Raw genomic sequence first — 23945 nt, forward strand, 5'->3', positions numbered from 1 at the left:
CTGTTCAGTTAGCACAATGTTTTTTCTATAAAAAACGACTAACATGATTTTGTGCACCCCCAGCCAATCTTTTTGTTGACCTCCATCTGGGGTATTCACTACAGGAAGTCCTTTGTTTTCCTTTTCTGATATGCCACAGTTGGGCGTCTGGGGAGGTCCTCAATTTACTCACATTACTTCCACTCTCTACCGCGAGATCAGCCTCATCTGGTTGGCTGGGTTATCGGTCTTTGTGCTTTCAGAGGGTGCAGAAGGATTTTCGTGCATTCTCTACATAGCAGTCTTTGACCACCTATGGTGTTTTATCGATCGACATTAGCAATATTTTGAAGCCCTCTCGCACTGTGTGTTTATGATGGGGGTTTTTTCTCCACAGTGAAATAGCACACAACAAGGAAATATTCGTGGAAACCTTCCATCTTTCTGCATCTTTTATCAATTTCAGCCCTCATCCCTTCACTACAGTAGCCTGTGAGACATGTACAAAAATTAGCCTATCCTCCCCATAGAGTAGGGAAGAAACTTTTCTTGCTTCAAAAATATGTTTTTCTCTGAGTTCGATGAAAGTTTCACAAATATGTCTCTTGGACATAAAGTCCCCCTTTTGTTGGGTCTGTAGCCTTTCTTTTCCCACCTCTTCTCCTTCTTTTAATTTCAGCATGTATTCCAAGCAGGATGAAACATAACCTGAAATGTCAGAGGCTTCAATTTCCTCCTTCACATTCCTAATTCAGACATAAGATAGAGTGTAAGAAAGAGTGCTCTAAACTCAGTTTGATCTCAGTTTAAACTGAACTTTTAAATCCAGTCACTTCAACCTACTGTCAGATTCCAATGATCTGGAAGTGAGTCTCCTCTATCTCCATGGCTCTATCTCCCACCTGCTCCATGTCACCATGCAGCACTTTTCTAAAATTCCTCCATCGATTGATAAAGATCTGCCTTCCAATGCGGTCACAGATCTTGCTGACAGGCTTATAAATACTTTTTTTAAAGTAGCCTCCATCTTCCTTTCTCGTCACCAGGCCTGTCTCCTCTTTCTCTGGTATTCAGTATTCTCAGTGTTTTGAGTGAATTAATCAATACTTTAGGCTTTTTAGGTTTTGCCTGGCGAAAAGATGCGCTCTGCGCATCTTTTTCGCGCAGGCGAAATCCTGATGAGTTCTGTAGTGTGGCTTTGGGTCGGCCCTCGTCATTCATTGGCTGGCTCCATAAATGGAGCCTAGCCATTGGACGAGGGGCCTGTCCGTCAACGCCGGACCAGATTCGGGGGCGTTCCCGCGTTTCTTTGGCTTTTGCCGACGTCACGCGACGCCGGGAACGCCCCCGATTCTGTTCCGGCATTGCCGGCACCTCCCTTGCTCCCCCTCCCGCTTGTTTCCTGGTGCCCGCCTTCGTGCTCCGGCCGGCCGTCGTCAGCGTCTCTCCTCCCCCTTTCCCGCCCCCTCCCGCTTGTTTTGGTGCCCGTCTTCTGCTCCGGCCGGCCGTCGTCAGCTCTCTCCTCCCCCTTTCCCGCCCCCTCCCGCTTCTCTCTGATGCCCGCCTTCCGGTGAGACACTGTGATGAATGCCACTGAAAGCCCTGGATGGACTGGGCTGGGTCCGGGTCAGTCTGCTCGGTAGTGGGCTGACTAAAGCGTGAACGCTTGAAAAGAGCTTGAAACATTGAAAGAACATATTTGAACCAGCCTTTGACAATAAATTATGACGTAATGCAGCTAACACAAATGTAACGTGTGAAACTGCAGACTGTTATGTTCAGCCAGAGTGGAGCTTCAGAGTGGAGCTTCAGAGTGCAGAGTGGAGCTTCAGAGTGGAGCTTCAGAGTGCAGAGTGGAGCTTCAGAGTGCAGAGTGGAGCTTCAGAGTGCAGAGTGGAGCTTCAGAGTGCAGAGTGGAGCTTCAGAGTGGAGCTTCAGAGTGGAGCTTCAGAGTGGAGCTTCAGAGTGGAGCTTCAGAGTGGAGCTTCAGAGTGCAGAGTGGAGCTTCAGAGTGCAGAGTGGAGCTTCAGAGTGCAGAGTGGAGCTTCAGAGTGCAGAGTGGAGCTTCAGAGTGGAGCTTCAGAGTGCAGAGTGGAGCTTCAGAGTGGAGCTTCAGAGTGCAGAGTGGAGCTGCAGAGTGGAGCTTCAGAGTGCAGCTTCAGAGTGCAGAGTGGAGCTTCAGAGTGGAGCTTCAGAGTGCAGAGTGGAGCTTCAGAGTGGAGCTTCAGAGTGCAGAGTGGAGCTTCAGAGTGGAGCTTCAGAGTGCAGAGTGGAGCTTCAGAGTGGAGCTTCAGAGTGGAGCTTCAGAGTGCAGAGTGGAGCTTCAGAGTGCAGAGTGGAGCTTCAGAGTGCAGAGTGGAGCTTCAGAGTGCAGAGTGGAGCTTCAGAGTGGAGCTTCAGAGTGGAGCTTCAGAGTGGAGCTTCAGAGTGGAGCTTCAGAGTGGAGCTGCAGATTCAGAGTGGAGCTGCAGATTCAGAGTGGAGCTGCAGATTCAGAGTGGAGCTGCAGATTCAGAGTGGAGCTGCAGATTCAGAGTGGAGCTGCAGAGTGGAGCTGCAGATTCAGAGTGGAGCTGCAGAGTGGAGCTTCAGAGTGCAGAGTGGAGCTGCAGAGTGGAGCTTCAGAGTGCAGAGTGGAGCTTCAGAGTGCAGAGTGGAGCTTCAGAGTGCAGAGTGGAGCTTCAGAGTGCAGAGTGGAGCTTCAGAGTGCAGAGTGGAGCTTCAGAGTGCAGAGTGGAGCTTCAGAGTGGAGCTTCAGAGTGCAGAGTGGAGCTTCAGAGTGGAGCTTCAGAGTGCAGAGTGGAGCTTCAGAGTGGAGCTTCAGAGTGCAGAGTGGAGCTTCAGAGTGCAGAGTGGAGCTTCAGAGTGGAGCTTCAGAGTGCAGAGTGGAGCTTCAGAGTGGAGCTTCAGAGTGCAGAGTGGAGCTTCAGAGTGGAGCTTCAGAGTGCAGAGTGGAGCTTCAGAGTGGAGCTTCAGAGTGCAGAGTGGAGCTTCAGAGTGGAGCTTCAGAGTGCAGAGTGGAGCTTGCTTCAGAGTGCAGAGTGGAGCTTCAGAGTGCAGAGTGGAGCTTCAGAGTGCAGAGTGGAGCTTCAGAGTGCAGAGTGGAGCTTCAGAGTGCAGAGTGGAGCTTCAGAGTGCAGCTTCAGAGTGGAGCTTCAGAGTGGAGCTTCAGAGTGGAGCTTCAGAGTGGAGCTTCAGAGTGGAGCTTCAGAGTGGAGCTTCAGAGTGGAGCTGCAGATTCAGAGTGGAGCTGCAGATTCAGAGTGGAGCTGCAGATTCAGAGTGGAGCTGCAGATTCAGAGTGGAGCTGCAGAGTGGAGCAGCAGAGTGGAGCTTCAGAGTGCAGCTTCAGAGTGGAGCTTCAGAGTGCAGAGTGGAGCTTCAGAGTGCAGAGTGGAGCTTCAGAGTGCAGAGTGGAGCTTCAGAGTGCAGAGTGGAGCTTCAGAGTGCAGAGTGGAGCTTCAGAGTGCAGAGTGGAGCTTCAGAGTGCAGAGTGGAGCTTCAGAGTGGAGCTTCAGAGTGCAGAGTGGAGCTTCAGAGTGGAGCTTCAGAGTGCAGAGTGGAGCTTCAGAGTGGAGCTTCAGAGTGCAGAGTGGAGCTTCAGAGTGCAGAGTGGAGCTTCAGAGTGCAGAGTGGAGCTTCAGAGTGCAGAGTGGAGCTTCAGAGTGCAGAGTGGAGCTTCAGAGTGCAGCTTCAGAGTGCAGAGTGGAGCTTCAGAGTGGAGCTTCAGAGTGCAGAGTGGAGCTTCAGAGTGGAGCTTCAGAGTGCAGAGTGGAGCTTCAGAGTGGAGCTTCAGAGTGCAGAGTGGAGCTTCAGAGTGGAGCTTCAGAGTGCAGAGTGGAGCTGCAGAGTGGAGCTTCAGAGTGCAGCTTCAGAGTGCAGAGTGGAGCTTCAGAGTGGAGCTTCAGAGTGCAGAGTGGAGCTTCAGAGTGGAGCTTCAGAGTGCAGAGTGGAGCTTCAGAGTGCAGAGTGGAGCTTCAGAGTGGAGCTTCAGAGTGCAGAGTGGAGCTTCAGAGTGCAGAGTGGAGCTTCAGAGTGCAGAGTGGAGCTTCAGAGTGCAGAGTGGAGCTTCAGAGTGCAGAGTGGAGCTTCAGAGTGCAGAGTGGAGCTTCAGAGTGGAGCTTCAGAGTGGAGCTTCAGAGTGGAGCTTCAGAGTGGAGCTTCAGAGTGGAGCTGCAGATTCAGAGTGGAGCTGCAGATTCAGAGTGGAGCTGCAGATTCAGAGTGGAGCTGCAGAGTGGAGCTGCAGATTCAGAGTGGAGCTGCAGAGTGGAGCTTCAGAGTGCAGAGTGGAGCTGCAGAGTGGAGCTTCAGAGTGCAGAGTGGAGCTTCAGAGTGCAGAGTGGAGCTTCAGAGTGCAGAGTGGAGCTTCAGAGTGCAGAGTGGAGCTTCAGAGTGCAGAGTGGAGCTTCAGAGTGGAGCTTCAGAGTGCAGAGTGGAGCTTCAGAGTGGAGCTTCAGAGTGCAGAGTGGAGCTTCAGAGTGGAGCTTCAGAGTGCAGAGTGGAGCTTCAGAGTGCAGAGTGGAGCTTCAGAGTGGAGCTTCAGAGTGCAGAGTGGAGCTTCAGAGTGGAGCTTCAGAGTGCAGAGTGGAGCTTCAGAGTGGAGCTTCAGAGTGCAGAGTGGAGCTTCAGAGTGGAGCTTCAGAGTGCAGAGTGGAGCTTCAGAGTGCAGAGTGGAGCTTCAGAGTGCAGAGTGGAGCTTCAGAGTGCAGAGTGGAGCTTCAGAGTGCAGAGTGGAGCTTCAGAGTGCAGAGTGGAGCTTCAGAGTGCAGAGTGGAGCTTCAGAGTGCAGAGTGGAGCTTCAGAGTGCAGCTTCAGAGTGGAGCTTCAGAGTGGAGCTTCAGAGTGGAGCTTCAGAGTGGAGCTTCAGAGTGGAGCTTCAGAGTGGAGCTTCAGAGTGGAGCTGCAGATTCAGAGTGGAGCTGCAGATTCAGAGTGGAGCTGCAGATTCAGAGTGGAGCTGCAGATTCAGAGTGGAGCTGCAGAGTGGAGCAGCAGAGTGGAGCTTCAGAGTGCAGCTTCAGAGTGGAGCTTCAGAGTGCAGAGTGGAGCTTCAGAGTGCAGAGTGGAGCTTCAGAGTGCAGAGTGGAGCTTCAGAGTGCAGAGTGGAGCTTCAGAGTGCAGAGTGGAGCTTCAGAGTGCAGAGTGGAGCTTCAGAGTGCAGAGTGGAGCTTCAGAGTGGAGCTTCAGAGTGCAGAGTGGAGCTTCAGAGTGGAGCTTCAGAGTGCAGAGTGGAGCTTCAGAGTGGAGCTTCAGAGTGCAGAGTGGAGCTTCAGAGTGCAGAGTGGAGCTTCAGAGTGCAGAGTGGAGCTTCAGAGTGCAGAGTGGAGCTTCAGAGTGCAGAGTGGAGCTTCAGAGTGCAGCTTCAGAGTGCAGAGTGGAGCTTCAGAGTGGAGCTTCAGAGTGCAGAGTGGAGCTTCAGAGTGGAGCTTCAGAGTGCAGAGTGGAGCTTCAGAGTGGAGCTTCAGAGTGCAGAGTGGAGCTTCAGAGTGGAGCTTCAGAGTGCAGAGTGGAGCTTCAGAGTGGAGCTTCAGAGTGCAGAGTGGAGCTTCAGAGTGCAGAGTGGAGCTTCAGAGTGGAGCTTCAGAGTGGAGCTTCAGAGTGGAGCTTCAGAGTGGAGCTTCAGAGTGGAGCTTCAGAGTGGAGCTTCAGAGTGGAGCTGCAGATTCAGAGTGGAGCTGCAGATTCAGAGTGGAGCTGCAGATTCAGAGTGGAGCTGCAGATTCAGAGTGGAGCTGCAGATTCAAGCTTCAGAGTGGCGCTTCAGAGTGGCGCTTCAGAGTGGAGCTTCAGAGTGGAGCTTCAGAGTGGAGCTTCAGAGTGGAGCTTCAGAGTGGAGCTTCAGAGTGGAGCTTCAGAGTGGAGCTTCAGAGTGGAGCTTCAGAGTGCAGAGTGGAGCTTCAGAGTGGAGCTTCAGAGTGCAGAGTGGAGCTTCAGAGTGGAGCTTCAGAGTGCAGAGTGGAGCTTCAGAGTGGAGCTTCAGAGTGCAGAGTGGAGCTTCAGAGTGCAGAGTGGAGCTTCAGAGTGCAGAGTGGAGCTTCAGAGTGCAGAGTGGAGCTGCAGATTCAGAGTGGAGCTGCAGATTCAGAGTGGAGCTGCAGATTCAGAGTGGAGCTGCAGATTCAGAGTGGAGCTGCAGAGTGGAGCTTCAGAGTGGAGCTTCAGAGTGGCGCTTCAGAGTGGAGCTTCAGAGTGGAGCTTCAGAGTGGAGCTTCAGAGTGCAGAGTGGAGCTTCAGAGTGGAGCTTCAGAGTGGAGCTTCAGAGTGGAGCTTCAGAGTGCAGAGTGGAGCTTCAGAGTGCAGAGTGGAGCTTCAGAGTGCAGAGTGGAGCTTCAGAGGGCAGAGTGGAGCTTCAGAGTGCAGCTTCAGAGTGCAGAGTGGAGCTTCAGAGTGCAGCTTCAGAGTGCAGAGTGGAGCTTCAGAGTGCAGCTTCAGAGTGCAGAGTGGAGCTTCAGAGTGCAGAGTGGAGCTTCAGAGTGGAGCTTCAGAGTGCAGAGTGGAGCTTCAGAGTGGAGCTTCAGAGTGCAGAGTGGAGCTTCAGAGTGCAGAGTGGAGCTTCAGAGTGGAGAGTGGAGCTTCAGAGTGGAGAGTGGAGCTTCAGAGTGGAGCTTCAGAGTGGAGCTTCAGAGTGGAGCTTCAGAGTGCAGAGTGGAGCTTCAGAGTGGAGCTTCAGAGTGCAGAGTGGAGCTTCAGAGTGGAGCTTCAGAGTGGAGCTTCAGAGTGGAGCTTCAGAGTGGAGCTTCAGAGTGGAGCTTCAGAGTGGAGCTGCAGATTCAGAGTGGAGCTGCAGATTCAGAGTGGAGCTGCAGATTCAGAGTGGAGCTGCAGATTCAAGCTTCAGAGTGGCGCTTCAGAGTGGCGCTTCAGAGTGGAGCTTCAGAGTGGAGCTTCAGAGTGGAGCTTCAGAGTGGAGCTTCAGAGTGGAGCTTCAGAGTGGAGCTTCAGAGTGGAGCTTCAGAGTGGAGCTTCAGAGTGCAGAGTGGAGCTTCAGAGTGGAGCTTCAGAGTGCAGAGTGGAGCTTCAGAGTGGAGCTTCAGAGTGCAGAGTGGAGCTTCAGAGTGGAGCTTCAGAGTGCAGAGTGGAGCTTCAGAGTGCAGAGTGGAGCTTCAGAGTGCAGAGTGGAGCTTCAGAGTGCAGAGTGGAGCTGCAGATTCAGAGTGGAGCTGCAGATTCAGAGTGGAGCTGCAGATTCAGAGTGGAGCTGCAGATTCAGAGTGGAGCTGCAGATTCAGAGTGGAGCTGCAGAGTGGAGCTTCAGAGTGGAGCTTCAGAGTGGCGCTTCAGAGTGGAGCTTCAGAGTGGAGCTTCAGAGTGGAGCTTCAGAGTGCAGAGTGGAGCTTCAGAGTGGAGCTTCAGAGTGGAGCTTCAGAGTGCAGAGTGGAGCTTCAGAGTGCAGAGTGGAGCTTCAGAGTGCAGAGTGGAGCTTCAGAGTGCAGAGTGGAGCTTCAGAGTGCAGAGTGGAGCTTCAGAGTGCAGCTTCAGAGTGCAGAGTGGAGCTTCAGAGTGCAGCTTCAGAGTGCAGAGTGGAGCTTCAGAGTGCAGCTTCAGAGTGCAGAGTGGAGCTTCAGAGTGGAGCTTCAGAGTGCAGAGTGGAGCTTCAGAGTGGAGCTTCAGAGTGCAGAGTGGAGCTTCAGAGTGGAGCTTCAGAGTGCAGAGTGGAGCTTCAGAGTGCAGAGTGGAGCTTCAGAGTGGAGAGTGGAGCTTCAGAGTGGAGAGTGGAGCTTCAGAGTGGAGCTTCAGAGTGGAGCTTCAGAGTGGAGCTTCAGAGTGGAGCTTCAGAGTGCAGAGTGGAGCTTCAGAGTGGAGCTTCAGAGTGCAGAGTGGAGCTTCAGAGTGCAGAGTGGAGCTTCAGAGTGGAGCTTCAGAGTGGAGCTTCAGAGTGGAGCTTCAGAGTGGAGCTTCAGAGTGGAGCTTCAGAGTGGAGCTTCAGAGTGGAGCTTCAGAGTGGAGCTGCAGAGTGGAGCTGCAGATTCAGAGTGGAGCTGCAGATTCAGAGTGGAGCTGCAGATTCAGAGTGGAGCTGCAGATTCAGAGTGGAGCTGCAGATTCAGAGTGGAGCTGCAGAGTGGAGCTGCAGAGTGGCGCTGCAGAGTGGCGCTTCAGAGTGGAGCTTCAGAGTGCAGAGTGGAGCTTCAGAGTGGAGCTTCAGAGTGGAGCTTCAGAGTGGGGCTTCAGAGTGGAGCTTCAGAGTGGAGCTGCAGATTCAGAGTGGAGCTGCAGATTCAGAGTGGAGCTGCAGATTCAGAGTGGAGCTGCAGATTCAGAGTGGAGCTGCAGATTCAGAGTGGAGCTGCAGAGTGGAGCTTCAGAGTGCAGAGTGGAGCTTCAGAGTGGAGCTTCAGAGTGCAGAGTGGAGCTTCAGAGTGGAGCTTCAGAGTGCAGAGTGGAGCTTCAGAGTGGAGCTTCAGAGTGCAGAGTGGAGCTTCAGAGTGGAGCTTCAGAGTGCAGAGTGGAGCTGCAGAGTGGAGCTTCAGAGTGCAGAGTGGAGCTTCAGAGTGCAGAGTGGAGCTTCAGAGTGCAGAGTGGAGCTTCAGAGTGCAGAGTGGAGCTTCAGAGTGCAGAGTGGAGCTTCAGAGTGCAGAGTGGAGCTTCAGAGTGCAGAGTGGAGCTTCAGAGTGGAGCTTCAGAGTGCAGAGTGGAGCTTCAGAGTGGAGCTTCAGAGTGCAGAGTGGAGCTTCAGAGTGGAGCTTCAGAGTGCAGAGTGGAGCTTCAGAGTGGAGCTTCAGAGTGCAGAGTGGAGCTTCAGAGTGGAGCTTCAGAGTGCAGAGTGGAGCTTCAGAGTGCAGAGTGGAGCTTCAGAGTGCAGAGTGGAGCTTCAGAGTGCAGAGTGGAGCTTCAGAGTGGAGCTTCAGAGTGGAGCTTCAGAGTGGAGCTTCAGAGTGGAGCTTCAGAGTGGAGCTTCAGAGTGGAGCTTCAGAGTGGAGCTTCAGAGTGGAGCTTCAGAGTGCAGAGTGGAGCTGCAGATTCAGAGTGGAGCTGCAGAGTGGAGCTGCAGAGTGGAGCTGCAGAGTGGAGCTGCAGAGTGGAGCTGCAGAGTGGCGCTTCAGAGTGGCGCTTCAGAGTGGCGCTTCAGAGTGGCGCTTCAGAGTGGCGCTTCAGAGTGGCGCTTCAGAGTGGCGCTTCAGAGTGGCGCTTCAGAGTGGCGCTTCAGAGTGGCGCTTCAGAGTGGAGCTTCAGAGTGGAGCTTCAGAGTGGAGCTTCAGAGTGGAGCTTCAGAGTGGAGCTTCAGAGTGGAGAGTGGAGCTTCAGAGTGGAGCTTCAGAGTGCAGAGTGGAGCTTCAGAGTGGAGCTTCAGAGTGCAGAGTGGAGCTTCAGAGTGGAGCTTCAGAGTGCAGAGTGGAGCTTCAGAGTGGAGCTTCAGAGTGCAGAGTGGAGCTTCAGAGTGGAGCTTCAGAGTGGAGCTTCAGAGTGCAGAGTGGAGCTTCAGAGTGCAGAGTGGAGCTTCAGAGTGGAGCTTCAGAGTGCAGAGTGGAGCTTCAGAGTGGAGCTTCAGAGTGCAGAGTGGAGCTTCAGAGTGGAGCTTCAGAGTGCAGAGTGGAGCTTCAGAGTGGAGCTTCAGAGTGCAGAGTGGAGCTTCAGAGTGCAGAGTGGAGCTTCAGAGTGCAGAGTGGAGCTTCAGAGTGCAGAGTGGAGCTTCAGAGTGCAGAGTGGAGCTTCAGAGTGGAGCTTCAGAGTGGAGCTTCAGAGTGGAGCTTCAGAGTGGAGCTTCAGAGTGGAGCTTCAGAGTGGAGCTTCAGAGTGGAGCTTCAGAGTGCAGAGTGGAGCTTCAGAGTGGAGCTTCAGAGTGGAGCTTCAGAGTGTCAAGAGCAATGCCAATAGCTCTAACTTTAACAAAGGCAAAACCATTGCATTGTAAATGCTTGTTGTATCCTTCTTGATGGAAGTTTTTGCTTCATACAGGTTGTCTGGTATACCTCAGATTTGAACAGAGGAACATTCAAAGCAGAACACTCCTTCAATTGTCTCAAAGCGTCTCACACGTGGTGAAAAGCCCATCACAGATTGCTAGGCTCCTGTCAATATAGTCTGCGGCTCAGAGTGTGTTCATTATGATCCCATTGTATCCTTTAGGAAGGTTGGACATTCCTATGGATCACTACTGTCAAGCTTCAGGCCTTGGCTTCTGTTGTTCATAAGGTCAGACTACCCTCTTTTAATTGTCAACTAGAGAGTTCTCTTCATTTTATTCTCTCCCCACCCCATTTTACAGGGAAAGTCTTTTTCTGTGATCACTGTATGGGGTCCACTTTTATGGGGAACACTTGTTTTGCGATGTGCGTTCTACCTTGCCAACTATGCTCACCCCACAGGTCTGCCTGCCTTGTACAATGTTGGTTGGCTTGTTGATTAGCGTCTTATTCTTCTGATGGTCCCAGAGATCTCCCCACACTTGGTCTGACTGTAAGACCCCTGCGCTGGCTGCCCACACCATACCATAGTGAGCGGTTCCAGTGGAAACACACTAGGAACAAGTACACATTGAAAACAATTTAAACAAAATCACACTGGTACTTTGGAAAGAAATTGGTTCAAAGTACTGGTTAGTCAGTATATAATTCCAAACACTTTTCACAAGTGCCCCACTGCAGTGGGAGAAAGGTAAAAGTGCATCAAGTTAGGGTCATAAAGGTGAAATAAAAAGATGGTGACATCGTCATAATTACGAAATTAATTACAATAAAAATGGCTTGTTTAAGCCACACAGAGTAATAGTCTGTTTAACATTGCCATAACAAGAAATGTATCACAGCTACAAATCCCTGTTGACAATGATTGGCATAGAACGACAACACAGATGACGTTTCGACCGCAAATAGAGTGTAGGCTGTTAAATTCCTTACGGCGGGGTCTTCCTCAGGACTAGAGTATAGGGGCACCACGAGACACCCTTGACTCTGGGTGTTGGAATAAGAATGAGGTCTGAAGGCTCGCCTTGGTTGAGAGCAGAGGGTTGGCACCTTCTATAGATAACATTGAGTAGCCTGTTAAAGTCCAAGACAATACGAACCAAATAGCATGGACTGGGAGGTTCACTTGCTGCGTTGTGGTCTACTCAGATCTCACTCAACAGTCCGTCTCTGTGGAAGGCTGCCCACACTGAGCCTCCTCCTCAATTCTTCACAGGCTAGTCTGAGTGTGGTGTGGCCTTGGCTTTCTCCGTTCACAATACCCACCATTGGGCTTACTTTCACATGCCGGGGGAGGCTCTTTTCCATAGCCTCCATTTGTTTAATGTTGTGAAGTTTAGCTAATCGGTAAAAGGAAAGCCCAGACTGGTTTCGCCTCTACTAGAGTCCTCAAGGTCACAAATACTCAAAAGAGGTTTTTTTTGAAAATGATGCATACTTTCCTACCCTTCAGTAGAGAAGCCTAAAAATGTGTCTGTTCAGTTATGTGACAATATAGCAACTTTCTTTGTTACTACATATTAGAGCTGGTAAAGTAAATAAAGGTTAGTCCAATTATTCAAGTTCATCTCCTTTCATCCGAGTCTCACCTTTAATAAATTTAAGTCTACGGAAGAGTCTCGACTTAAAACTGCCAATGCAACTATTTAATACAATCATAATATTTTGATTGCCACTTAATAATTTTTACCATGCAACAGGGTCAATCCCACTGGTGGGATCTGCATGTGTACTTTGTACAATCTTACAGTGCCCTCTGTTTTGTGTGTTCACCACTCTCTTGGTAAACATATTTTATTGGGGCTTAAATCAACGGTTTAAAGAAAGAGGATTCATCGCGGAGGTATGCATATATGGCATAAGCGTAGTATTAAATTTTAGAATAAATGTGAGTACAGCAGGTATTTATTAGCAAGATAAACTTTGGAGGGAATTTTGGTGTGTTGATATTTAATATGGATTGCCTTATTTAATAAATTAATTACGGATTATCATTCCAGATTGGAAAATTGTCACAAATGGAGAGGATTATGAACAGTTTGATTTATTTATCAAAAAGAGTACCCATTAGTTTTAATGACAATGTCTATCATGGAAAATAGTTTTTGCTGAATTATTCAAGGAATGTGAAATAAATGTAAAACATAATAAAGACACGCACCTTGAAATAACTAATTGATTTAACAATGAATAAGCAAAGTTTTTGAGCAAGGAGGTGAAAGCGAGAAACAGCAGCACACTTGGAGACACTATGCTATAATACTTCAGGCAACTCTCCAGAAAACAGCAAGGCTATGATCAATCATCTAGGAACAAGGTAAATCTTCTTTTCGTTCCTTAAAAAAGGAGAAGCAGAGTATGGTATCCAAGAACCAGTGCTCTTGCTTGAGCCAGAATGAAAAGAAGATGTACAGTCATTGAAAGTTGGAGGGCTATTTTTCTCTGAATGGCAAGCAAGAACAACAAACAAACGGGTTCTCCAGAGAAAAAGAGAATGGATACCAGTTCGAACTGTCATCAGTGATCATTCCAAAAGGTCATGATCAATAATCCACTCAAAAATAAAAGTTATTTTAGAAAGAATATCATTCTAATTCAGAAAGAAACAAGTTGTTCAGTTCTGATAAGCGAGGCATAAGAATGTATTCCATCTCATTTCTATTCCAGAAGCAACAGGGGGGGGTTCACTTGGATATAGACCTGGTACCTGCTATCCAGTGCCCAGTGTATATGCTCTGACCCCTAAAGCAAAAAGCAATATTAGCTAAAACACCATTTGGCATGCTTAACTTTAATATAAGGTATGTATATGGTGTAAAATCTATGCCTGCGACATGTGCTATTTACTTTGTGATTGCTAGAACATGATACAGGCCTTCACTGAGGCCAGGTCCCCTGTGACGTTGAAACTGTCATGTCTGCAGACAGACCTGGAAAAATACATTATTTTCCATGCCTAAAACCCTCATCTAAGCGCTAAATAACTCACACCTAAAATTATCTTATTGGTGGATAATGCCTAGAAGAGGTTCATGCCTACATTCATTTTAGCATGTACCTCCACTGAATAGATCACCAAAACATACTTTTACAATATTCGGCGTAGCTGTTTCCATGATAAATACGGTTAAAGCAGATTAGATCACTATTTCTGAATTAATCAGTAAGAAACAGCTACTGGAAAAGTTCAAAAACGTTTCTGTTTTTAAAAATCCAATTTATTGGTATAGTTGGATTTTTTTCTAACTAGTTGAGAAATATAAATTTCAGAAAAGTTATATTTACTTGCATGAACAACTACAGCTTATTTAGCCTTAGTATGCCGCTGCTGACCAACCATACCCTGCTTGTAATGAGGTGTGAAATTCCTTCCAGAGGGTACACAATAGACCACTTTGATTGATAGGTTACCCTGAATGGAAAGGAATGGCCCAGATGAGCTCAGGAGAATATTCAGAGTGTGTACTGCTGCCCCTCCTATTGGCACAAAAGTGTCAAATCTTGCATGGCAGGCCTGTCTGAGGTACACATAAAACTTTAGCAGCCTTGAAAGGGATGAAACAGGCCCAGATCACAATTCTACTGTATCCCGAATCTGGTTACTGAAAGGCCCTGCTCAGCTTTACTAGACCTCTATCTCATTTTCTAAGAGCATAAGGTTAGTGTGGCTGAAGACTTTGAGTATATTGGTTTTGCACTGACACGTTTCATTTTGGGCATATTTGCAGTAAAGAAAACATGAACTGCCGAAAGAGTAGGTAGGCTACCCCATTCGTCAGAGAGGGACTTGGAGTGTCTTAGTGTGTCCCCATCCACAGGCTGGTGAATGCTAAAAGGTTGGACCCTCAACCAGCTTTCTTCAGAACACTGCTGGACTTGTGAAAGGATATCAGGCTGGTTGAACCTGTTGCACTTCGTATCTGTGAACTGTGAGAAGGACCTGAGGAGGTTGGACCAATTTCCATTTGAAATCTAATGACAGAAAGAGCTCCAAGGATCATGAGACTGATCCTCTGGGTGGCTCCAGGAACATAAAATGGTTGAAGAGAACATTCCTGTGAAAAATCCAAGTTGACCAGTGGCAACTAGATTCACTTACCTTTCCTGTTGGCCTGTGTATGGCACCCTTCAGTCCCTTAATTTCTCCCCACACATTCATTCCCCCACTCATATCCACGGTCATGTTCTGGACCAAATTTGGTCAACCAATTGTTCCATTCCTCCTCCTACCGTTCTTCCCTGCACTTGGTCTGATCATTCATTGATCTCTTTCTCCATTGAGCTCGGAACGCAAGAGAGGCCCCCCTTCCTAAAAACATCATGGCCTGAAACTGGAACCGGGCGGACCTTGACTCTCTGTGTGTCTCCCTTGCCTCCTCCGGCCCTGACCTATGTAACCTCTCTATTGACCATCAAACTGACGCCTTGAATCACTGGCTGTCTTCTGCTTGCGATTTAGCTGCCCCCCTTAGGAAAGTTAAGACCTGACGCCCAAAAATGGTTCTCACGCGAGCTAAAAATCCTCAAACTAGATCTTAGACGCTCTGAACGTCATTGGAGACGCAAATATTGCCCCGTCCTGCGAGCTAAATACAAAACGCTCTTGGCGAGCTATAAAAAAGCCATTTTGCGAGCCAAAACTTTTTACTTTTCGGAGAGAATATCCCTCTCAGCAAATAAACCCAAGGAGATATTCTCTATAGTTCGCAACCTTGTTGCATCCGACAGAGCCAATTTGAACATCACTCCTTCCCAAGACCTCTGTCTCTCTCTTAATGATTTCTTCCTGGAGAAGACTGCCAAGATTAAAGCCAATATTCCTTCCATCCCTCCCTCTCCCCCTTCCTCTCCCCCCTCCTTGTCCTCCCCTCCCTTTAATCAGTTTCCCCCTATTTCCCAGGATGTTTTCTTGGCTCTACTCCAGAAAGTGAAGTCCGGTTCCCGTGCCGACTGTGCGCCAGCTCGCATTTTGAAAGTACTTTTCACCCATTGCCCTGACCCTCCCCTTTTTCTTCTTAATTCCTCTATCTCCTCTGGCTTAGTCCCCAATTATTTCAAATCCGCTATAGTTCGTCCCATTCTAAAAAAAACTGGTTTGGATCCTTCCCTCCCCTCTAACTTTAGGCCCATTTCCCTTCTCCCCTACCTCGGAAAGATCTTGGAGAGCTATGTCAGCACTTGTCTCTCCTCTTACATCGAGGATAACCATCTCCTGGCCTCCCACCAAGCGGGCTTCCGACCGGCTCACTCCACCGAGTCAGTTGTTCTGTCCGTCTTGGACGAGCTAAAGAGTAAGGCAGACTCTAACCTGCCCCAAGCCTTGGTACTCCTCGATCTGTCCGCTGCGTTTGACACGGTCGACCATGCCATCCTTCACGACCGTGTCTGCGCAGCGGGCGTCCGGGGCACTGCCCTCTCTTGGCTCGCTTCCTTTCTTAAAGATCGGACTCAGGCGGTACATCTTTCCTGGTACTCCACCCCCTCCCGCTTGGTCTCCTGTGGAGTTCCCCAAGGCTCCTCCCTGTCCCCTCTTCTTTTCAACCTTTATATCCGTCCTGTTATTCTTTCCCTTCTTGCTATGGGGGTTTCCGTGTATAACTACGCGGATGACCTCCAGCTTGTTTTTGATCTCTCTTCTCCTCTGCACTCCCTACCCAAATTCCACTCCACTCTGGTCTTTATTTCAGATTGGATGAATCGGAATCAACTGAAGCTCAATCTGGACAAGACGGAGCTGGTCCTGACTGGCTCTTCCTCTTCCCCTTGGTCGACCGCCTTTTGGCCTTCCATCTCTGGCCCTCCACCTTTACCAACGGCCTCGGCAAAGACCCTGGGCATTAAAGTCGGTCGGGACCTCTCTATGCATGCCCAGATCAGCTCGGTTGTCTCCTCCTGTTTTCTTTCCCTCCGAATCATCCGAAAGGTGTCCCGTTTCTTTTCTTCTGACGCCCTCAAGCTCATCATCCTGGCCATGATTCTTTCCCGCCTCGATTACGGGAACAGCCTGTATGTGGGCATTCAAGCGTATGAACTTCGCCGCCTACAGGCTGTTCAGAATCAGGCCGCCCGCCTTATCCTTCACCTCCCGAAATTTTCCCACATTACCCCCGTCCTGAAAGCACTTCACTGGCTCCCCATCTCTCAGAGAACCCTCTTTAAGATGGGCTGTCTGGTCTTCATGGCTCGGGCCCGCACTGGCCCAGCCTTTATCAACTCTCTCATCACACCCTATACCCCTAACCGCTCCCTCCGTTCCTCTAATCAGTTCCTTTCCAATGTACCTCGGTTTCGTAGATCCAAAAACGGAGGTACCAGATTCTCTGTTTTGGGTCCCTCTTTCAGGAACAGTCTCCCTCTGTCGATCAGATCAATCACTATTTACTCCCAATTTCGTAAGGCCCTAAAAACCCACTTGTTTTCTATTGCATATTCTGGTTAAACAGTTTAGGCTTCTCTCATCTCCCTCAGCTCCTACCTCTAGCGCCAGGAAGCCGCTTGGTCACAGTGCGCTTTATTAAGAACCTTTTTCATTTCATTTCATTCGGAAAATCTCCTAAATCCTTCCTCTGAAGTTCTGGGAGCCCTAGAAGAGTACACCTGTGTTTTTTTGGGCAACAGAACGAAGTTTGGAAACTTTTGAAAACTTATCCTCCAGAGCTTCAGCAGATCCCACAGGAAAAATCATCTAACTGGCAGTTCTTGAACAACAGATTACATTTCAACTTCGTCCCACACTGATATCTCCACAGATCCAAAGAAACGGCCAAGTCCCATTCTGAGTTGGTACTTGAAACATTTGCAGAGAAAAATCACAAAGGCTCCAGAGCAGCCAAGGGACCAACAGGCTTCAGGTATCTGGCTTTTGGTTCCATGGCAGTGGCTATAGTTTCAGTGCTACCCATACAGAGAAGATTTCTTTTTCAAAACGTCACAAAGTCCAATTTTGCGTTGAGACTTTGATGAAATGTCAAAAATCTTCTTTAAGAAAGTGGCAAGGTCCCTTTCTGAAGTGGGACTTGGAAACCTTTTCAAACTTTTCATTTCTAGACCTTCACCAGGACCAAACCACTTGGTGTATCTGAGCCGGCATCATTCCTGTCAATCTGATATTGCAACTTCCCTGTCAACTGTGACTATTGGTGTACATTGGGCGCTGTATTTTTCTTCATGCTTTTCAATATAATTCTCTAAAAAAAATCATATCTATCAGTCCCCTTATTGGACGTTTGTCGATTTGGTCTGGTTTAACTCGTGTTTCTCTTTATTTTAAACTTGGTTGTTAATTTTATTGCGTTTTGGTGACATTTCCACTGCTTATGTATTGCTTAAATACTTTGCACACTTACTTTTTAAGTCTGACTGCTTTCAGTCATGTTACCAGGTACTGAGCACAGGGTAATTTTATTTCATTTGTCTGGCATCTAGCAACACTTGTCACTGAAAATAATAATCCACTTTCCTACATTTTTGGCAGCGGTGCGATCTGCACGTTTTTGAAGTGCTACGAAGTTTTAAAAGTACATCAAAAATTCCTATACTGACCTTACGACAAAACATGTTTTTGTTTATATTTGCTTAGTATTTAGGTTTTGAATCTGGTCACTTGTCCATCCCAAATATTAGTCGTCTTTCCCACACATACTCTCCTAATGTTTGAATTTAACAATGGATGGAACAGTCAAATAGGTTGGAGAGCTACTCTTATTCTTCTTTCATGATCGTTTGAATAGACAACAAGAGAGAGAAGGAGATCATCAAATTGGAGAGAGTTAGTTGCAATCTACAGAGCTCTTCAAAAGACCATTGATCGTCAGAGGGATATTTTGGTCAGTAAGGACAACTGAGTGTTACTAGCCTACATCAACCATCAAGGAAGCACCGACCCAAGCCTCTGAATCAACTGGCGAATCTCAGATGGCACTTATGGAGTGGAAACACTGTTACTGAAGAGGCCTGGGAAGTTACTTCCCTTCATTTCCTCTTATTCAAAGTTCTTAACCACGATACAGCAAGAGAAGGAAGAAGCAATCTTGGTGATGCCACATTGGCCATATCCCACTTGATTTCGTGTACAAAAAGCTCTGGCTGCTCACCCTCCTTCGGTACTACCTCTCTTCCCTTCTCCTCTCAAACTAGCAGCTCATCCTCTCAAACTACATAGGTCGGTTTTGAAGTTAAAAGGTTGAGATTATTAAATAAGGATCTCCTAGTCAAATGAGTCAAAATTACTCAAAATTCTAGGGGACCACCCACCTCAAAAGTGTATTCTAAACACATTGTGACTTTAGATAGAAGGTGCTCTCGTGATTTATAAGCTCCATCCCGCCTTTTTTCCTCAGTATTACATTTCTTAGTAGACGGCTTTCAATTTAATCTTTCACCCTCCACTTCAAAATCACAGTAGTTTTCTTTTCTAGTAGCTATAACATCTGCTTATATGTATGGAGAGATTTCAACCTTCCTATGCCATCTATCTTTCTTCAAGTTTTTGGATGATGGTGTGATTTTTGAAGCCAGACCCATCTTTATTCCTAAGATTAACGCTGCTTTTCATATATCACAATAAGTGCTTCTACCTTCCTTCTATCCTTCTCTTTCAGAATATTATTTACATACTTTGGGCGTTAAATGACCTCTTTTAATTCATCTCGACCGAAAATGTGAATTCAGTAAATTTGACTTTTGGTCAAGCAAGGAAAGGTAGGAAAGCTGCAACGAGGACCATAAGCAGATGCATTAAAGCTACAGTCATCCGTGGGAATAAAGTTGTCTTTGATTAGGATGTGATCCAGGGCAGGTCCACAAGGGGATTGGCAGCATCCTGGCCTGCATTACAGGGTGATTCTATTAATGAGATCTGTATGACTGCAACTTGGTCATTGGATAATAATCTATGAAACACTACAGGTTGAATAATGTCATTGACACTAAAACTAATTTTGGTGTTGGGGTTCTGAAGTCAGTCATGTCATGAATGTGGACATTTGTTTCTTATTACTGATATTGTACAGTCCCATTTGTGTTTAGTGTGCATTAAGATCCACATGCGAGAGCATACTTATAGTCGGAATGGTACTTATCAATACTCAAAGGGTTTCTTACTTTAGGTATACTTACTGGTAAACGTAATTACTATTAGTTCAACAAATATGTGTCACTACAATACCACCCCCTCCCCCTGCTTACCCTTTGACATAGCTAGGAAATTTGCAAGAGAATTATGACAATGCCAGTCCGATTACGGCACCAAATAGAGAGGGTGGGGCTTTCATTTTCATTTTCAGAATCTCCTATGTTGTTCCTGTCTTGGAAGTAGGTTCACCTCAAATGTAATGACTATGACGAGGAACAGTTGTACTAAGAGTAATTACTGGTAAGTAGTCAAGCAATAATAAAATGAAGATCCAGCTCAATCAAAGAAATGCACTCCGAGAATTGGTGTTCAAGCAAGAGATTACATAAATCTCACGCTTCTTGCAATTTTAGAATAACAAAAGATTAATAAAAAAAGAATAACGATCTAAACCCATGACTTGTAGTTTGCATACAGCTCCTTAATGCTGGAACATAGATGGTTTGACTGTCACTCTGCTTTTTATGCTCCACCACTCGTGACTCCAGACCCTTTCCTCTGCCACACCAAGAGCCCTAATTTATGGGTTCCCAGAGTAAATGTTTTCCAGTTCCAGCACTGGCATTATACATAGATGCTATGCAATAGGAGAACAAGACATGCAATGGAACGTTTCTCTATTTAAGTGCCTTGCAGCAAACACGTCTGAGACCTGTAGAGAGTCTCCAGGTGGGGGGGGGGGGGGGTCTGCCAACAGCAGCAAAGGTGATCCAGGGGATGCTTTGAATTTTACAGATGCGACCTAGCAGAAGCAGGAAAGCAGCTAGGGCACCTCCTATAGCCAGCATGGGCAGCTGAGCATGCTAACGAGCCATGTGCTGAAAAACACTTGTAAGAGCTAAGCAAAGTGCACCTCAGGCAGAAGGTATGACATATCAGTGGGGTAGTGCAGAAAGGAAAGACAGGAGTCGGAAGACAGGCTGAAGAAGATGAGCGAGGACAGAGTTAAAAGAGCAATGATAAAGAAATATGGAAAGGAAAAAAAGTTCCATGACATCCGCAGCTGGAGGATACAAATCAGCCAAATAATAGGTGAGAGTAAAGAAGTAATGCTCCAGGGTAAGGTCAAAGGAATAGGGAGGAAAATCATCCAATAAAGAGCTGGGAACTGAGAAAACCATCCAGACATTCTGTCAGCATGTCTTTAGCAAGACCATAAAAAGGTTAATGTGGATTCGACAGTAGCTGAGAACTATGCCGAGGCCTTAGAAAAGAAGTCTTGGTCGCAGCCATCATGGATCCTTGCATGGTTGCAAATAATAATGTTATCAATGACCTGATCCTTCTAAACCTGACTGTGACATTTGACTTAATTGACCATGGTCTTCTACTATGGTCATTTTTGGAGATTGTCCATATCACTTCCTTTTATTTTTCCAGAACATGGACCAAGTACTAATTGTCCTTCTGCTGCTCGCGCTGTGATTCAGGGTACTTATAAAAAAAATCTGTCCATCATTTCCACTTCCATGCAACACCTATGGGTTGCTTTTAACTTCCATCCTACAGGTTTGTTTGTCTTTGCGTTACGTTGTTTTGGAATTCATTGCTACCTTTTACAGCACCAAACAAATGGCACAGAGTATTAAAGCAGTTCGTGACTTTAAGAGTTCAGTGCTTTTGTTATAGCACAAAACAAAAGGCATGGAATATTTAAGCAGTATGTGTGACTGCATTGTGTTGTAGGCTGTGCCTCTTCTCCGCATGCAAAGTATGTGTCTGTTTACAGCATGCACTAGTCTGACACTGGACTCCCATAATCTTTCCAGACAAGTGGCAAGTCACTTGCTTCAGGCCAGGCTGCCACTACACAATATAAATATTTGCGACACATCTGTGCCTTCTCAAACACAACATATGTGCCTCAATTTTAGGCATTGCTGTGGTTAATCCATTTCTCCTTAAAACCTGTGTCCTCAGTCTCATATGTATTCCACCTCTTCATTTCGCATAGACTGTTTGTGTCTGCTTAAAGCACTTCAATTTTGTGCAGTGCAGCAACTACTCCACTTCTACTTAAAACATGTGCCTAAATCCTAATTCTCATATATATTCTGCTGAAAGCACTTTCAGGCACCTTATCTTCATATGCACTTAGGTGCAAGATATGTAGCCTAACAGCCACAGCTCCACTTCAATCTACCCCACTCCACTCCAATACACCCCAATCTACCCCACTTCACTCCGATCTACCCTAATCTACTCCAATCCACCCCAATCTACCCCAATGCACTCCAATGTACCCTGCTTTACTCAATCTACCCTACTCCACTTTAGCCCACAGCACTCCAATGGACACCACTCCAAACTACCCCACTTCAGTATATCCCAATCTCACCCATTCTACCCTAATCTACCACCACACCCCAATCTAACCCACTCCAAACTACCCCAATCAACTCCTTTCCACTCTACCCCACTCCACCAACTTTTAACCATGCTGAAAAGCAACCACTCTGGTTGACAGTATGGCTAAAACATTCTAACGTCAATAACTCTAGCATAAGTGAGACCTATTGGCTTTGCCAATACTTGTTAATATATGTAGCACCTTTGGCCAGTCTCACCCGTTCCTATGCCCTCCAGTTTTACACCCCCATACATGATACTCAGCAATCTTTTTTCTACAAGTGTCATCTAACCTAACAAGACTATGCTTGGCAGCTAGAAAATTACTTACCAGGTGAAAAGTTTAGAGTACGAATTCCGTGTTTCAACTGGATGCAAATTAGTAGTATTAATAAATGTGTGGTGCTGTGAATAAATAAATAAACAAACGGTGATGGGAGAAATCCTTGCAATAAACCTAACCACTGGTAATCGCTCAGGGGTAATTCACCCCCATGGGTTGGAATGCTACCCCAACGATTGGCAGTAGTAAGACAAATTACAATAATTTCTCCTATTACCTTTTATGTGTTTGGCGGTTGCTTTTGAGCTTGTAGTTTTACAATACATTTTTCATGAATGTCTTTTCAGAACAAGCAGTAAGCCGTTGTCTTTTAATTAAAGTGTTAGGTGGATGGTCCTGCAGAGTGCATTAGACGCCGTCTTTAATGGTACACTGCATGGGGGGTGGAGGGGGGATACCTCCAAACACAACAGGTTTTGATTACATAGCAGCCCTCCTTAATGAGGCGGGAGGCTCCCGAACGCGGGCCTTACCTCCCGTCTCCCAACAGCAGATCATACACATCCGGTTCCCTCTACTTTGGTTCCGGTTTTTTTAACAACTGGTCAACGAATGCGAGGAGACGTAAGCAAAAAAGCTGATTGACATCCTCTGAGTCTGTATTAGGCGCTATACTGCCCAGGAAAGCTTCCGATTGGTTGGACCTACCGGTCTGCCCAATTGAATACAGCCCACCCCTTTTCAAAGAAACCAAGCTGCTCCACTATTGCACCGGAACCGGAACAGTAATTCAGTTTTCCCGGAAGTTATGGGCCAGTCATTTGTGAGCCGGTTTTCGTTCGGGGACCGGTGTTTGCTCTTTATCACACGTTTGGAATAGATCTTGATGGAAAATGTGAAGTCCGACCCCGGCTACGAATGACAGATTGAACAGCGCTATAACATGAGCCCGGTGTTGTGTCGTATCTGTTATCTCCACCATACAGTACATCCCCTTCTCTTTGGCACTTTTTGGAAACTAAAGTCGGCCAGGGAAGGTTCAGACAGAGGCAGCCGTTCAGACTGACCTAGGAGATACACGATTCAACTGGATGCCACACTCTCTTCTTGCTATAAATCACCTGGAAATTGTCTAATATTGCAGCGGGTCATTGCTGCATGAGTAGAGACCGAAAGAGTGATAAATACAAAGTAAGAAACGTGATATAAAAACAAGTAATTTAATATACATTGTGAAAGCAAGATTGCTGGAGCATGTGGAATCATATCGAAATAAACACAAGGAAAAGAATGAAAGAATAGAAGCAACGGCAGGGGCTAAAATAAAGGAAAAAACAATATCAAAATGTGTGAAAGATTAAAGGGTGAAGGTTAAAAGTAAATGAGAAAAAGCAAGATATTAAAATGGGGAAATACATTTGTTTGGTTTTTGTATAATGAATATGTTACAAGGTATTATAGACAAACATAACTTGCACACTAGGTTGAATAACTGCATGTTTGGTTGGATTCATCCACCCTTGGTGGCATTTTACCACAATGCCCTATATTTTTGTGTCCATGCTTATTAATAAAGCAATACAATTATGTATTTTTCTTTTTGACATATAAACCTAAAACAAGAAGCACACAAAAAATCCTTCAACAATAGAAATGTATTCTATGATTGTAAGAAATTGGATTATTATTTGGGGTGGACGACTGCCTATTTCAACTTCGGAAAGGGTAAACCTTAAAGTCCACTAATTAACCTGAGCTCCAACCCTGATAGTAATGGTGCAGAGCAGATAGACTTAACTTAGGGCACTGTTTGACATATTTATCCACTGTCAGAACAGTAATAATGTCAAAACACCAAGCAATAACAATCCCAAAATAATTAGAAAAATAGAGTAAAATGTAATAAGTAAAATTACTTCAAAACAAGAATGATCCATTAAAGGGTACCAAAGATATTAATTTTTAAAGATGAAAGTGATAATAGCACTGAAAACAATTACTCTCCAATGATAGTCAATGGTCCCAATAGAGTTTTACCTTGGGACTCAATCTATGAAATTGAAGTCAAAATCCTTCAGTGGGTCAAGCCGCCAGGCTGTATCCGATGATGTCTTCCATGAGGCCGGGTACCTTATTGCACAGCGCCCACTGATATGCAACTGCGGAGAAACTCTGTGTGGGAGAAACCTATTTCTTTAAACCGGCAAGACCGTGCCTTGGGTGGATAGACTGGGTTTGTTCCAGTGGTCAAAAGTTTGTAGGTCCCAGCTGTAGGAGGCTGGCTTAGTATATG

General features: G+C 46.8%; 1 protein-coding gene across 3 annotated transcripts in view; it reads right to left on the bottom strand.

Annotated features, from left to right (window-relative positions):
* DTWD2 (DTW motif tRNA-uridine aminocarboxypropyltransferase 2) overlaps positions 1 to 22384 on the bottom strand; it is a 734040-nt gene extending 711656 nt beyond the window's left edge. For 2 of the 3 annotated variants that reach the window (XM_078677369.1, XM_078677367.1), the window contains exon 1: positions 22186 to 22384. The gene's annotated coding sequence lies outside the window, so the exon portion shown is untranslated. Of the gene's footprint in view, positions 1 to 21700; positions 21840 to 22185 lie in introns of those variants that run through there. The other variant, XM_078677368.1, reaches the window with a different exon arrangement.
* Positions 22385 to 23945: the final 1561 nt, after the last annotated feature.

Source organism: Lissotriton helveticus, chromosome 2_1, assembly GCF_964261635.1.
Source record: "Lissotriton helveticus chromosome 2_1, aLisHel1.1, whole genome shotgun sequence".
In the NCBI taxonomy this organism is placed as follows: Eukaryota; Metazoa; Chordata; class Amphibia; order Caudata; family Salamandridae; genus Lissotriton; species Lissotriton helveticus.